Below are 12,938 nucleotides of genomic sequence, written 5' to 3'. Positions count from 1 at the left end.
AAAATGTCACAAATTGAATCGACTAGCATCCGCCATTAAAGGGAGTGTTTGCGTCGCGAAATTCGAAAACAGTACCACAATACATTGATGTAGCCTGGTGATAGACACTGTTTTAAACATCTTTTACAAAGGATGAGTCGTGATGAAATAAACATGAATGGCAGAGGAGCGCTATATTTATTACAGTATTTTAATGATTCATCTTTGGCGATATTCTAAAAAATAAATTAATTCGCCATATACTGTACGCTCTGGATAAGTATGTGAAATATTGAATAATGGCAATGTCAACATTAATTTTCAATATTACTTTATTGTTTTAAGGACATAATAATGGATATTTACTGTAATATTTAAAATGATCTATATTTTAGTCCTTTCATGCAAAGGAAGAGGAAGGTATATGGTGCTTAGAAAATATTTAGTGGTGAAATATGAGATCATAAAAATTCTGGAAACTGATTTAAAATATAATGAGAATAAATGTTACCATAAAACAATCTATTCATTGTGTAGTTGATGATTACCAAGTTAGAGGTCAGTACAGACTTTTTAATACAATTAGTAGCGGTAATAGTAGGCCTAGGAGTAGTGGTAATAGTAGGCCTAGTAGTAGTGGTAATAGTAGGTCTAGTAGTAGTAGTGGTAATAGTAGGCCTAGTAGTAGTGGTAATAATAGGCCTAGTAGTAGTGGTAATAATAGACCTAGTAGTAGTGGTAATAATAGGTCTTGTAGTAGTGATAATAGGCCTAGTAGTAATGGTAATAGGGCTAGTTTTGGTACTATTAGTAGGCCTAGTAGTAGTTGTAATAGTAGGCCTAGTAGTACTGATAATAGGCCTAGTAGTAATGGTAATAGAAGAGCTAATTGTGGTAGTATTAGTAGGCGTAGTAGTAGTGTTAATAGTAGGCCTAGTAGTAGTGGTAATAGTAGACCTAGTAGTAGTGATAATAATAGGTCTAGCAGTAGCAGTAATAATGGACCTAGTAGTGGTGGTAATAATAGGCCTAGTAGTAGTGGTAATAGTAGGCGTAGTAGTAATAGTAATAGTAGGCCTATTAGTAGTGGTAATAGTAGGCCTATTAGTAGTGGTAATAGTAGGCCTAGTAGTAGTGGTAATAGTAGGTGTTGTAGTAGTGGTGGTAGTAGTATTAGGCCTAGTAGTAGTGGCAATAGTAGGCCTAGTAGTAGTGGTAATAGTAGACCTAGTAGTAGTGGTAATAATAGGCCTAGTAGTAGTGGTAATAATAGACCTAGTGGTAGTGGTAATAATAGGCCTAGTAGTAGTGGTAATAGTAGGCCTAGTATTAGTGGTAGTAGTAGGCTTAATTTTTGTGGTAATAGTAGGCCTAGTAGTAGTGGTAATAATAGGCCTAGTTGTAGTGGTAATAGTAGGCCTAGTTTTGGTGGTATTAGTAGGCCTAGTAGTAGTGAGACCTAGTCAGTGGGAATGGTAATAATAGAACTAGTAGTAGTGGTAATAGTAGGCCTAGTAGTAGTGGTAATAGTAGACCTAGTAGTAGTGGTAATAATAGACCTAGTAGTAGTGGTAATAATAGGCCTAGTAGTAGTGGTAATAGTAGACAGAGTAGCAGTGGTAATAGTAGGCCTAGTAGTAGTGGTAATAGTAGACCGAGTAGCAGTGGTAATAATAGGCCTAGTAGTAGTGGTAATAGTAGACCGAGTAGCAGTGGTAATAATAGGCCTACTAGTAGTGGTAATAGTAGACCGAGTAGCAGTGGTAATAATAGGCCTAGTAGTAGTGGTAATAGTAGACCGAGTAGCAGTGGTAATAATAGGCCTAGTAGTAGTGGTAATAGTAGACCGAGTAGCAGTGGTAATAATAGGCCTAGTAGTAGTGGTAATAGTAGACCGAGTAGCAGTGGTAATAGTAGGCCTAGTAGTAGTGGTAATAGTAGACCTAGTAGTAGTGGTAATAATAGGCCTAGTAGTAGTGGTAATAGTAGACCGAGTAGCAGTGGTAATAATAGGCCTAGTAGTAGTGGTAATAATAGGCCTAGTTGTAGTGGTAATAGTAGGCCTAGTTTTGGTGGTATTAGTAGGCCTAGTAGTAGTGAGACCTAGTCAGTGGGAGTGGTAATAATAGAACTAGTAGTAGTGGTAATAGTAGGCCTAGTAGTAGTGATAATAATAGAACTAGTAGTAGTGGTAATAGTAGGCCTAGTAGTAGTGGTAATAGTAGACCGAGTAGCAGTGGTAATAATAGGCCTAGCTAGGCCATCAGCTATATTTTCACTAATTTCTTTGCATTTAATACAACCAGAAACTAGAAGTACATGCTGTACAAAACGGAAATTATATGATTAATTAATTTATTGTGAAACAAAACAGTTGTAGACAGATATAGTCTGCGGATTTTCTTATGCACTCTGCTATTATAATCCACTGTAATGTGATGGCACCTAACCCTTACATACATTGTTGAATTCAACCTTATAAACCTGATTAATGTGTTTCTGGAAAAACTTTATCCAAGAAATATTCCGACATTCTGTAAACACAAGCAAAGGAGGAAATGCATTTGGAACATTCTTTCAAATATTAAGATATGCATGCTTTCCTGGGCATCCTACAATAGTAGCTATGTTCGAACAATTATTTGCGGCGCAATATTTCACCATTTTCTTATTATTTCCCTTCAAGTGTACTTATAATTATCCGTACTCCTCAATAAGCATGAACTGCTTGCACTCCCGCCGAAGCATCAACTCCCTTTAATGGCGGCCGAACAGCGGTTCAATTTTGTACGCGAAACTAGCGCCGTTGGTGTCTCTAGTTATATATTGCAAACTCTTTGTAAGAAAGAAATATGTTTGAGATTACATCTACACGGTTCAACTTTTCTTTCAACTTCACGCATTCAAGCAATGCCTGCAAGATTGGTATTTAATAATAACGGAAGTGCACACAATGTGCAGGATAATATATTATTTTAGCTTTCGCTGCTGCAGAACTTGGTCAGTGAAACTATAATCGGTTTTTCTAAACTCCAGAACATGGTATTTTGGTATTTTAATATTAATATGGCGTACCTTGTAGATAGAAAATCTTCATGTATCTTAATTCAACTGCGCTTTAAACTTGATTCTTTCAATATTCTTCCCAGACTGCGTGCGTACGAGCATGAAAAACTGAACTGTGTAGATGCAGCTTAACTGCACCGTCATATTTTCTAATTTAAACTGAATTCTTCCATCATATCTTAAACGTTTATTAAACTGAGATCTGTAATTGTTTTCAGAGATGAACTTCAGAACGCGATTCCCTTCCTTCTACCACTACCACATGATGAACTGACTTCTGTCTTGAATTACAACAGTGTATTAGGCCTAACTGCAATTACGCCAAGAGCTTTAAAGGTAAGCTAACAGAGTTAATATAAACTTTGGGTATGAACGAACATCTTATTTTTGTATATTGCTAAGTCAAGTTGCTCAGACATCTTAAAATTCGTGGGACAGAATCTGATATGACTAAATATGTTGTTCCCGGTGTAATTCTTTACAGTTGCGTTACCAAAGGATGGCGGGGTATCTTAGCTTGGTAACGCAATAGTAAAGAAGTATTGTTCCCGAAAAGATATATTTTAGAAATTTGACTTTACAGTTAACAGTAGTACCTTTACTGGAATAATGTTGATAAAATAAAAAGAGTTAAATTGCCGGAGATATTTATTATTTTTATAGACTCGTGGATAGAATTCTTCCAGGAATATTTCACAAACGTTGATTATACTGCAATCCTTCAATTGTTCTATGAAATGTGGTGTTATTAATGCATTATATGATACTAGGCTACTGCTGGTGTGTTTCAGTTAATAGAAAGACAAATGGCGGAGTTTTACACTGTGAATGTGCTGCAGTGTACTGTCAGAAATCGGATAGTAATGAGAAGACCTGGCTATTCCTGTTTCCTGCGCCAAGTAATGCAGCACAGCTTAAAAGGTAAGCAGTGGCATTGGCATAAGCTCAATGCAAAGATATCCTTATATATCATCAGTAAATAGTCAGGGTTGGTAAACTGCAGTGATTTTTAAATTTAAGTGAGAATTATTTGTCAAAATCATATTTGTTTATTAAAATGAGTTTTTGCCTTCTTTTGTAATTCATTTAAACTTAATTTGTGCATTAGTTCCTACATAATTGTGTATTTTGTTAATGTGTTATTTTAAGTAATTAACAACATCGCTTCAAAAATAATTTACTATGTTTACACATAGGCCTCATTATTAATACATGAAGAGTTACAGCACTAATAACCTGCACTTAATGATAATAATTAGCTTAGACTTAGGCAAGATATTATGCTCAGTTTGTTATTCATTAGAAGAGAATTCAACTATTTAGGGAGATTAATATTTACAAATAAATTTATCAGAAGAGCTTAGCATTGTGTGTTTTCAGAATAAATACGTAGTCCATTTGGCATAGTGCAACTTTTACTTTGAATATTGTTATAAGCTACAGCTATTCGTTTCAATCCTCAGCATCATACTGTGCTTTAATTAGGTGGTGATTCCGAAAGTAGGCTCTACTTGACTACCTGTACCATGTGTTCTGTTGCTCCTTAATTAGGAGTTGGGAAAATACATATGAGAAGCAAACTTTCAAAACCCGTCCATATCTTCAGAAAATGCTAGAATTATATGTCTGTAATAAACAAAGATTTTTCTGTGGTGAAATTTTATATGAATTCATAGGAAGAAAAATATATTTCACCATAGAAAATATTTTGTTCATTGCAGAGATGCAAGTTTGCTACTCATATATATTGCTAATAGTTTTAAGAAGCAGCAGAACAGTCATATGTAAAAACGTTTATTTTTTTTTCAGGAAGTTAATTTCTCATCTTAATCATGTTAGGTGCATATAATTTTAATCTGTGATTTAAGTAGTAACAATTATTTGATGTAGGCCTAAATAAAATGAAAATTATTTTATTTACATCATGATTAAATCATTAATTTAAATTAATACCAACCCTGGTTTGTGTATTTTTTTAAGATAATAATAGAATTTTGATTGTTACAGGTACCACATGTGGGCAGCTGTGGCAGAAAATCCTCACCCTTACAGAAGGGCCTATATATGTGCAAGCCATTTTCGCAGTAATCAGTATAACTGTGACTTCAGATATAACTTACTAGGAGGGGCCATTCCATCAAGGGATGCTTGGTATCCCACTTAAGAACTACGACCCACTTCATCACCAGCCTACTTACATTAACCTTTTTCACCACCTAACATAATTGCTTCATTCATTGCACTTCACTGTGGCACCAATTTGAACCTGTATTCTCTTTCATTGAGTGATTCATTCATTGTCTTTATCTTTTAAGAAAATTGTGTTTAATTTTGTTGACAAGTGTGTGGTAATGGACTTCATTCATTATTATTATTATTATTATTATTATTATTATTATTATTATTATTATTATTATTATTATTATTATTATTATTATTATTATTATTAAAGGTAAAAGGTAAAGGTATCCCCGTAACATGCCAAGAAGGCATTTGGGGGGCATGGAGGTAGAGCCCCATGCTTTCCATGACCTCTGTACTAGAATGAATTATTACTATTATTATTATTATTATTATTATTATTATTATTATTATTATTATCATTGTTATCTCATTTCGTTTAATGTGTTGATTTCTTCAGTTAATTGAAGGAAAATAAGGGGAATTCATTCATTCATCTGAAAAAAAAAAGTAGAGTACTTGACTTCTACATTATGAGCAATATAATTTTTGTAATATATAGGGCAATGATAAATCTAACGATCTTTAAGACCCTAAGTTAACATTACATAGTAATATAAATACAAATAATAATTACTAGTACAATGAGCATTTCAGTTGTGTCATCTATAGGGCATAGGAGGGAGTCCCATGGCAGCGATACGAATCTGCAGCTTCGGCAACAGGTGAGATTTGGGTGCATTATTTAGAATTTTTAGAGAGTAAATATGTTGTTGTTTTCTAATGTCAAGAGTTTGACAATAAAGTCATTTGACCTCTTGCACTCCAATATTTTTCAAAGGTATTATCATGACCAGAGTAAATATGTTGATGTTTTCTAATGCCAGGCATTTGACAATAAAGTCATTTGACCTCTTGCACTGCAGTATTTTTCAAAATTATTGTCATGGTCAGCCACTGAAGCACAGATTTTGAGGTGTTCCGAATCCATTTCTTGGTTTGAGTAGCACAATGGACAGTTAGGAGACTGATATATTCCAATTCTATGCACTGATATATTCCAATTCTATGCAGCAAAATAGTCCCCCAATCGGATTTCTGGGCGGGACTACTTTAATGGTACAGAAGCAACTAAATTTTTATAATGGAATGCTTGTATAACATCAGCTAAGAAGAGAGTAAATATGGTACAATATTTTGTCTCTTCTCACTTTATAGATCTCTTGGATATGGAACAACAAGTTTTGACGGAGAAATCATTGTAATAAGTGAAAGTCTCAGGAATCTTCTATGCCACATCAATAAATTTAAGAATGCAGTTATATTGTCAGACTCCAAAGCAGCTATTCTATCAATAGTCTCTAAATACATACTTTCATCTCAAACAGCAGAAATAACTAAAATGCTCTCTCTATTAATATCACTCAATAAAAGAATTGTATTCCAGTGGATACCATCCCATTGTGGAATCCTGGGAAACGAGAATGCTGATGCTTTAGCAAAGAAGGGCAGCACTGCTACTTACAGACCTGTTACTAAATCTACGTATTACTCTGTGAAAAGATTTATTAAATCTACATCAACAAACAAAATTTGATAACACAAATCTCAAGGGAAAAAATGGAACTCTCTGCATCATAATCCACAGTTAATTCCCGATTTACCACGAAAATCGTCTGTAGCTGCATTTAGATTGGCAACAGGCCATGACTGTCTGGCCAAACAAACACCTGCATAGAATTGGAATATATCAGTCCCCTAACTACCCACTGTGCAACTCAAACCAAGAAATGGATTCGGAACACCTCAAAATCTGTGCTTCAGTGGCTGGCCATGATAATATCTTCGAAAAATATTGGAGTGCAAGAGGTCAAATGACTTTGTCAAACCCCTAGCATTAGAATACAACAACAACATATTTTGAGCAATGGGGCCACAACCAAATCAAACACTCAGTATCAATGCTCAAAATTAGGAAATGTTGCGAAGTATAGACTTATCTCTAATAAATTGTATTGCACTTTTTCTAATATGTTCAGTGTTTTGAATCAACTATACATCAGAGAATGAAAAATGATTTTTTTACTTGTATTTCTTAATGGTGTTTTTATTAAAAGTCTAAGTTAATTTTATGTCTGTTGTAGACAAATAGTTTTCTTTGTATTCTTTATCAGTGGTGATTATTGATTACTTAGATTTTTAATATCCATATATTAAACTAATGGCAGTTACTTCTAAAAATAGATGTTCAGCTCTGACGGTGTAAAACAAATAAAGTGGTGTTTTATAAATGTTTATGAACGTGCGTTGTACTATGTCACAGCAAAACATCTTATGACTATTTTCAAGCTAATGTTTGACATAAAAAAATTAAGAGCCAATTATAATTATATAACTGACCAAAAATAACTTCGAAGTCAATATTCCAAAGTCAATCTTTGCTTTTATCTTCCAATACATGATATATAACATTATTTAAAAATAGTGCTTAAGGTGTTTTGGAGAGAAGTATCCTATCCTATTCGCATCCTGTATCTCAATTACATATTTGATCTAGAAGATGCAAAAACCTTTATTAGTCAAATTTGATAAATTAATTTAATAAAAGGGTTAAATGACGGTGTTAAAAGAGAGAGTGTGTTAATGGTTTTCAGTTTCATGTTCAACCATTATATTTATATTCACATGTTAAAACAAAAATGTGATATAAATATTGTGGTTAAACATGTTATTTAAACTGATAAACCATTACACACTCCTTTGGCGATATGAAAAATACCAGTATGTGTTGGTATAATAGGTATCTGCAGTACCGATCGTGCTCTAATGTTGGCATAACGGATACCTGTAATACCGTTCGGGCCGTGTAACAAGGGATGTAGTTCCGCATTCTGCCGCTATGTGTAACGAGTTGTAGTTCCGATGTTTTGCCGCCAAGTGTCTCGACGTCGCGTCAATAGCGTGTCGGAGGTAATGCATTGAGTAGGGGGTCTTTCTATTTATTTGTCTATGGTCGCGTCTCTGACACAAGTGCTAGCGCGCTTGTCTTCCATCCAGGGGCCCGGGTTCGATCTCCTACTAAAGGTAAGCGTTCACTACATCGTATCGCACTCATCGGACGAATCGCACGGATCGGAAAAAGACTATCTTTGCTGTAATTGTTATGTAACCGCGTTCATTAGATCGTATCGGACGCATCGCCTCTCGGCAAATCCGTCCACGTTTCTCGGATGGGCAACTTTTCCGATGCGTGCGATCATGGCCTTCTTTAATAAATCAATTTTAATTGGTCAACTGTTACTATTATGTTGTGCTATGTTCAGTGTCGCGCCAAAATGGCAGAAGGAAAACTTATTTCGCGTGTAGAAAATTGCGAAGAATTATATAATTTGAGGCGTTCCCATTACAGTAATCAAGTCGTTTCTTACAAATATATTATGTAACCAATATTTCTTTCGTTTCTGCCTCTTCAATTAAGACGCATGAACCAATTACAAATTCTTATTCGCTAACAGACGTAATTAATAGACCTAACCTCAACTCCTCTGCTTTCAGTAATGTCAATATCGTACGACGTCATGTTTTAAACAGGTGATAGGGGAATACGATGAGGTGAAGCCGTTACAATGAACGCACTGCACTTAAAATATCCGTTGCGTGCGATTCGTACGAGCAGTGCGATACAATGTAGTGAACGCTTACTTTAAGTGGTTATGAAATTTGTGGTGGAAAAAGCAGATGTTGAAGAAGGGTCTTCTCGAGGTACTCCCGTTTGCCCATATCATTCCACTCTCCATCCCACCTCATTTAGTATCTCACCTGCAATAGTAAAAATAGGCAGAGGTGAAGTCTGGGGCCAGTACCAGTTTCCGATGCTGATATAGGAAGGGTTTTGGGATCCGGGCCCCTTGGACTTATCAGGCTACTTGTATGCTGACGGGACCTGGCTCTATCAGGGGGTGAGATAGTATGGTCCACCTATCAGCGTCGGCTGATCAGGAAGGGTTTGGGGCTCCGAGCCTCTGTTGCTTATCAGGCTACTCATCCGCGAAATGGGACTTGGCTCTATCAGGGCCTGAGGTAAGATGACCCACCTTTCAGCATCAGATTCATGAATGTCACCCAGTCATCTGTCGGACTTGGATAATCATCACATATATACAGGGTGTCTCAGAAGGCATGTAAAATAGCTTAGGATAAAGTAGTTTGTGTTAACCTACATCAATTTAACCTGATACATTTATGTCCGAAGTCTAACGGTTGGCGAGAAATACTGGAACTTCTTGCGGTTCCTTGTGTTACTCCAGATTTCTTTCACACGAAGCATCTGAACACCGCAACCCCTGCGCAAAATATACAACTAATAGAAGTTCACTTCACTTTTAATTCGTGTATTATTCGCATAGTGAATATGCAGACATGCTTTTTTTTTTATGGATTTGTGATGGCAATGCATTTGCTGCTGTTGAGGAGTACAGACGACATTTTCTCTATCGAAGTGTTTTCATCTAGCTGTTATCCCCGCTTTTACCGAATGTTATCAGAAAGTGGCAAACTACTAAGTGTTTCATTTTGATCGGAAAGAGAGTCGGTATCGGTACCTAATATGAATTTACAGTTCATGGAATCCATAAGGAGGCCAACCTTAGTAATTTGTATTGTGTAATTATTTTATTACTGAGGTTGCACTTAATTACGAAATAAACTGATTGGAGCAACACAAGATCCAGCATTTTCAATAATGTATTATATCACAATGTTCTAAACCGTAAAACTACGTTTATAATGCCTCTCTCACTTAAACGTTCGTCCATTGAGTTCCCAACCGTTACCTTTCGAACATAGGTATATAAGATTAAATCGATGTAGATTAACCCAAACTACATTATCATGAAGTATTTTACAATACTCCTGAGACACCCTGTATAAAGAGCACAGGTGGCAAAATGTGCCCTAAGTGTTCGGATCTAGCTCTCGTAAAGCCAGCCAGTCTACGTCGTTTGTTTAGCCTAGTATACCACGTGCAACGAGTCATGTGTATATTTCCTGGGGAGGAGGAGTCACTACGATTGTAAAATTATTGCTCTCACCCTCAGCTAGGCGTCGGTATGATATTGACGCCTAACGCAGGAAAAGGGTAGAACCCTGAAAAAAACCAGACCTTTTCCGCCATAAGCATCACAGGCCTGTTAGGGACTCGAATCCAGACCGCCTGGGTCACAGGCCTAGAATCGTTTAAAACACTGTGTTTGAATGTAATTAAATGGAAAGGTTCTTCTGGCTTTTCGAGAACTGGACCCGGAATTGATCCATGCAAGTAGGCTCACATTGGCATATTGTGCTCTCTTAGGAAGTAGATAAATACAATACCGGTAATTAAGTACGTACTCGATTGTAATATTAAAATACAGACAAATTGATTGTGCGGCGTATCATACATGACATTATGCTTAATTATAATGCATTATTGCGAATATAGGAATATAAATAATAACCTATAATTTCCATAAGACATAACATAGGCCCACATATGTAATGGCAGGGCATTGGAGATTTTGTAAAGCTAGTTGCTCTAGTAATAGCGCTGTGAGGTTACCGTATTTCAATATAGTCAAGTGTCTGAAGGCCAATAAGGCAGCACTCATAAAGCGGTGGAACTAGCGCTGAGGTAGTTTATGCGATTTCGGAAGTAAAAATCGTTGAATTTGCAAGAGATTTTTTGTGGACGTGCAGGCGATCGTATAAGCAAGAATAATAAAAGCCAAAACTAACCAAACCTAATCTGTCGCAGATCCATGTATGCAAGGAGTATGAGTACAGTGGAACTACCTCTGCGCTAGTTTAGCCTACTAACCAAGTACATTAATCAGACTTCAGATTGGAGTACCGTAAGAAAGGAAAAAATACAACTGAAATAGAGACAAATTCCATTTTCAAGTTATCACAATAACTTTATGTTTAATTATAATGTATAAATGCGAATATTGAAGTATTGGTACAGTAAACATAACCTATAATTTCAACATATCAAAATATCCGTGCGGTGCAACTGAAAATTATTGAATCGTGCATAAATGAATGTACAAGAATTTCGCAATATTTAATACAAATAAAGTAAGGTATTACACATACGAACAAAGTAATTTTCATACCAAAAATAATATTACACCTTAACTCGCAAGTGAATTATATCTGAAGTGTCTCATAATCATTGTTTTAAATGTATTAATACAATTACACTACATTTTAGAGAAATATGTTACCCTTTATGCATTGCAACTAATTTATATGGTTGAAAGTCACCCTCCGTGTTCGTGTTAAGCGAGTCACATCACAGTCTAATACCACAGTCTAATACTTACAGTCACGCAACTCATGCGTATAAAATATGCCAACATTTGACAGCTGGCGCGACAGTAGCCCTCTAGCGGCAGGCAAGTTAACAGTGTGCACACGACATATGATAACACATCAGAAAACGGGTTTTGCGTAATTTATTTTATATTTTTATGCTATACAGTAAGTGTATATGTTCTTATTAATTTTACTTCAGAATCATTGAAGAATTTCACACGCAGTTAATCTACAAGTTTCAGAAGCTGGGAATAAACGTAATTATTTCTGCTCCTTACAACTGAATCATGGCCCTGATCACGTATCATGCTTTGAAATAATATAATTGTTCGTACGTGGACGGTTAATTCAATTCATTCCTAAATATATTTATGAATCATTAGAACTCTATATTTACTGTGAGAAAAGTCAAAATTAGTAGCTTCAAAATTGTAGGCCATATCTCGTAGGGTACATCGCGTGGTGAACTCCTCTCCCTATCTCCTGAGAAATTAACTATTTTCCATACCACAAATTGGGGTAAATTCGGCCGCTGAGGTAAACTTGAAAATAAAAGAGGGGAGGATTTAAACCTTAATATGACATTGATTTATGAAGTTCATTATTTTTCCATTTCTTAAGAACCGGTATTTCCTTTATTATTTTGAGTCACAAATAGTGCTGATATTATGGTGTAAATTTTTATGGCAAGTTTACCGCATTTTACATTACATTTCCAGTTTTCATACATAAGCTTAATTTTAACTTATCCTACCTATATAATACGTAATTTATATGCACTTACTGTTAATATGACGTAGGTGAGAACAAATAAATGAACACACAATTTTGTTGAAAAAATTGTAACTTCAATATTAACTCCGAAAATGTAGGACTAATTTTATTTTCAGAGCAGAAATGGTGTGTCAAAAATGGGTAATGAGAGTTAAAGTAAACATTCTGTAAAATACAGCGCAAAGCAGCAGTCAATATTGAATTTATTTAAACTATTAGTAGTCAGTTAATAGCACGAAGGATATATTAATTCCTACTTTGCGCTGTATTTTACAGTATTTTTACTTTAATCCTCAAACCCTCATTACCTAATTTTGACTTACATCACTTCTGCTCTGAACGGCTCAAATAATCACTGGGAATGTAAAATCAACACCAATAACAGTTAACAGTAATGCAAATTATTACAGAAAAGATTGCTTTTTATATTAAATTAAAAAAGGCTCTTTTATTTCTTGAGAACTTAATACGTCTGCCACATGAATCTACACCAACACATCAGAAATTTTATCGACACAGTCCGGATTTATTCAAGGAGTGAATATTTCGCAAAAGGATTACAATACTCCATGAATTCTTGGAAA

The 12,938-nt window shown here is 35.3% G+C and overlaps 1 long non-coding RNA gene across 1 annotated transcript; it reads left to right on the top strand.

The window, feature by feature from the left end:
* Positions 1 to 2,873: 2,873 nt before the first annotated feature.
* On the top strand, positions 2,874 to 7,533 carry LOC138700139 (uncharacterized). The gene is made up of 3 exons (XR_011332252.1): positions 2,874 to 3,381; positions 3,837 to 3,966; positions 5,053 to 7,533. It is a non-coding gene; the product is annotated as an uncharacterized lncRNA (long non-coding RNA).
* The last annotated feature ends 5,405 nt before the right edge of the window (positions 7,534 to 12,938 follow it).

Source organism: Periplaneta americana, chromosome 5 (assembly GCF_040183065.1).
Source record: "Periplaneta americana isolate PAMFEO1 chromosome 5, P.americana_PAMFEO1_priV1, whole genome shotgun sequence".
NCBI lineage: Eukaryota > Metazoa > Arthropoda > Insecta > Blattodea > Blattidae > Periplaneta > Periplaneta americana.
The sequence above is the reverse complement of the archived record's forward strand: the minus strand, read 5'-3'. Positions and strand labels throughout refer to the sequence as shown.